We start from the raw sequence: 4,622 nt of genomic DNA, 5'->3' as shown, positions 1-4,622 counted from the left end.
GAATACCTTACAGGTGGGAGTTCCCACAAGGCCTCTCATTCAAATACAAAGGAAAGAAGACAAAAATCAAAACGAAAGAGGACAGCCAGAAGTTCCTACACGACCACGGAGAAGACTTGCAGAAAGGAGTGGCAGCTATTTGGCCACCACCAGAGTCTGGAAAAGAGTTACCACCCTCGGATTTGGACAAAAAAGAAGACGCCCAACAAGAGTAACAACAGATTGATACAGGATGTCTCTGCAGCTGTATAGTTGGAACATTAATGGCGCGAATTCCCCAGAAAAACGCAAAAGGATCTTCCATATCCTAAAGAAAGAGAATTTGGACATAATTTGCTTGCAAGAAACCCATGTGACCAGGTCACACAGGAAGGTGTTAATAAATAAAAGATTAGGCCAAGAATTTATCTCATCAGATAGAGTCAAGAAGAGAGGCGTGGTGATCTACGCCAAGGAGAATCTATCACCAAAATTTTTGTTTAAAGATGAACAAGGAAGAATCCTGGCTATTGAAATTTCGACTCAAGGAGAGAAAGTTTTGATATTAGGAATCTATGCACCAAATGAGGGGAAATCAGAATTTTATAAGAAGCTGCATGAGACACTACTGGACTATCTGGACTATTCCAACATCATTATGATGGGAGATATGAATGGGGTCGTCTCTACTTTTATGGATAAGTCACAGAATCAGAATCTGACTAAAGATGGAAGACTACCAAAAACTTTCTTTGAACTAACCGACAATATGGATCTAATTGATTTATGGAGGACGAGAAACCCCCTAGGTAAAGAAGGAACTTTCTTTTCTGAGGCCCACCTGTCATGGACAAGAATCGACCAAATCTGGGCAACTAGAGGGCTGGCACCTAAGACTACAAAAATAGAAATCTGCCCAAAGACTTGCTCCGACCATAACGCTTTGAAAATGGAAATGAGATTTACTACTGCCGACTCCTTCAGATGGAAAATGAATGACAACCTGTTAAGAGATCAAGAGATTGTAAAGAAGGCCCAAAAAACTTTAAAGGATTATTTTGAAATTAACTTGAATACCTCGGTGGAAAAAAGAATAATCTGGGACGCAAGCAAAGCTGTTATGAGAGGGTTTCTGATACAACAGAATACAATCAAGAAAAAACTTTGGAATAGTAAAAAAGATAAGATATTGGAGAAGATAAGAGATGGAGAGAAAAAATTAAGAGCGAATCCAAAATCAAAAGAGACTTTAAGAGAAATCAAATTTCACCAGTCACAATATGCGAAATTGATTAACCAAGAAGTGGAATGGAAAATCAAACAAATGAAACAAAGATCTTTTGAATCTGCGAACAAATGTGGGAAACTGCTTGCTTGGCAGTTGAAAAAGAGACAAAAATTAAATTATGTCACCAACTTAGAAGTTGAAGGGAAAAACATTCAGAAACCGGGAGAAATTAGAAAGTGTTTCCAGAAATATTTTAAAAAACTGTACACACAAGAATCCGAGGAAGCAACTGAGATAGAACAATTCTTGAAAGACAACGGCCTACCAAAATTATCTCAAGAGAAGAGATCAATCTTGAATTGTAAAATAACACAACAGGAAATCGAGGATGCCATTCAGAATATGCAACTAGGCAAATCTCCAGGCCCTGATGGACTCACCTCCAAGTACTACAGGATGTTAAAAGACTACTTGATACAACCATTAATGGAGGTTTGCAACCAGATTATGGGGGGAGGGAGGGCACCAGATACGTGGAAAGAAGCATTCATCACACTGATACCTAAAGTGGAAACTGAAAAGACTCAACTTAAGAACTACCGCCCCATCTCACTCCTAAACGTGGATTACAAAATATTTGCGGATGTTTTGGCTAACAGATTTAAAAAAGTACTAAATGAAGTAATCCATAAGGACCAAGCAGGCTTTCTCCCAGGTAGACATTTGTTTGATAATACCAGGAATATTATCGACATTCTGGAACTTTTACAAACAAATATTAACACCAAAGCAGTGTTAATTTTTATTGATGCGGAGAAGGCCTTTGACAACATTTCTTGGAAATTTATGAAGAAAAACCTGGAAGGGATGGGAGTGGGAAGGGGGTTTGAGAATGGAATAGAGGCAATCTATTCAGAACAAAAAGCTAAGTTGATAGTGAACAATGTGGTGACAGAAGAACTTCATATTGAAAAAGGAACACGCCAGGGGTGCCCCCTATCCCCTCTGTTGTTTATTTCAGTCCTGGAGGTTTTGCTGAATATGATAAGGGAGGATCGGCAGGTACAAGGAATACGGGTCGGAGCGAAACAATATAAACTGAAAGCATTTGCAGATGACTTGGTTTTAACATTACAGGAGCCAGAACCTAGTACAAAAAGAGTTTTGGAATTGATTCAGAAATTTGGTCGGGTGGCGGGTTTTAAGCTGAACAAACAAAAAACTAAGGTGTTAGGGAAAAACTTGACGGTTACTGAAACAGAGGGGTTTCAGAAGGAAACAGAACTAAACATTGTTAAAAAAGTGAAATACCTGGGGGTCAATCTGTCTTCTAAGAATTTGAATCTATTTAAAGATAACTATGAAAAATGTTGGTCAGAAGTCAAAAAAGATCTAGAAATTTGGTCAAGATTGAAATTATCCTTGTTAGGCCGAATTGCAGCTATAAAAATGAACGTTTTGCCAAAAATGTTGTTTTTGTTTCAAGCCTTGCAGGTCGTGGACAGAGTGGAATGTTTTGGAAGGTGGCAGAGGGATATTTCTAGGTTTGTCTGGCAGGGCAAAAAGCCCCGAATAAAGTTCAAAATACTAACTGATGCAAAGGAGAGAGGGGGGTTTGCCCTGCCGGACTTAAGGTTATATTATGAAGCTGCGGCCTTCTGCTGGATGAAAGATTGGATCTTATTGGAAAACACTGATGTCCTAGATCTGGAAGGCTTTAACAATTCGTTAGGTTGGCATGCATATTTGTGGTATGACAAGGGGAAAACACATGGAATGTTCAAAAACCATATTGTCAGAAAAGCAATATATATGGTCTGGAAAAAATACAAAGACTTATTGGAAAGTAAAACTCCGAGGTGGATTTCACCAATAGAGGCCAAAGCTCGGAAAACATCCAATATGGAGGCATATTGGCCGAAATATTGGGAAATAATAGAAAACATTGGAGGTAATTGGAGGTTGCAGAGCTTTGAAAAATTAAAGGACAAGGTGCAAAATTGGCTACACTATGCCCAAATTAATGAGGTTTTTAAGCTAGATAAAAAAATAGGATTCCAGGTGGAAAAATCGAAACTTGAGACAGAGTTGTTAGAACCAAAGACCAAGGTATTATCGAGAATGTATAACTTGCTGCTTAAATGGAATACTCAAGATGAGACAGTTAAATCAGCCATGATAAAATGGGCTCAAGACATTGGTTACAACATTATGTCTGAGGACTGGGAAAGGTTATGGACCACCGGTATGAAATTTACGGCATGTAATGCCTTGAAAGAAAATATTATGAAAATGGTATACAGGTGGTACATGACCCCAGTCAAGCTCGCTAAGATATACCATTTGTCTGACAATAAATGTTGGAAATGCAAGGAGGCTGAAGGGACATTCTTTCACCTCTGGTGGACTTGTCCAAGATTGAAGGCCTTTTGGGAAATGATCTATAACGAGTTAAAAAAGGTGTTCAAGTACACCTTCCCCAAGAAACCAGAGGCCTTCCTTCTGGGCATTGTCGGCCAGAAGGTGTTAAAAAAGGATAGAACTTTTTTTATGTATGCTACAACAGCAGCAAGAATTCTTATCGCCAAGCATTGGAAGACCCAAGATTTGCCCACACTGGAGGATTGGCAGACGCAATTGATGAACTACATGGAACTGGCCGAGATGACTGCAAGGATCCGAGACTTGGGAGAAGAGGCAATGGAGGAGGACTGGAAAAAATTTAAAGACTATTTGCAAAAGTATTATAAGTTGTATGAAACATAAGACGTCGTATGATTTGGAACGTTAGCCCCAGCAATGAAATTTAATTATTTATGAAATTGATAACATTTGTGAAAGAATCAAAGTTTAAATGGGTAAAAATGACATCATGTTATATCTTTAGAGTAAATGGTGAATAAGAGATTTAAACTTAAATTGCAACTGAAAATATAAAGAAACACACGAAATAAGGGTATAATTTGCTGATGACTTTATTATCAAGAATGCATTATGCGGGAGATGTGGGGAAGTCCAATGGAAATTTGAAATAGGCTGTTGAAATGGATGTGATTTTCTGTTCTTTTTTCTTTTTTTTCTTCTGTTCTGCCTTTCCTCTTGTTCTTTCTGTAATTTGGAAAAAATGCAATAAAAATTATTATAAAAAAAATGAAATGATCCTTGTGTCAGTTGGAAGCCCTGTCAGTTGGATCAGTTGAAAAGCCTTCAGATTAGTTGACTTTGTGGACATCTTCAGAGAAACCTCTTTCTCCTTTGAATAATTGCCTTCATCTGATCCAATGACTTAGGAAACCTCTTCTTTGAATAACTGTCTTCATTTGATCCTTTGACACGGGAACTGTCTTGCTCCTTTGGAGAAATTTATTTGGCTTACTTGTCGGTCCAGAGAACGGTTTTCTACCCTCTTGTTGCA

Source organism: Podarcis vaucheri (genome assembly GCF_965113315.1).
Source record: "Podarcis vaucheri genome assembly, chromosome: 7".
Taxonomy (NCBI): domain Eukaryota; kingdom Metazoa; phylum Chordata; class Lepidosauria; order Squamata; family Lacertidae; genus Podarcis; species Podarcis vaucheri.
The sequence above is the reverse complement of the archived record's forward strand: the minus strand, read 5'-3'. Positions refer to the sequence as shown.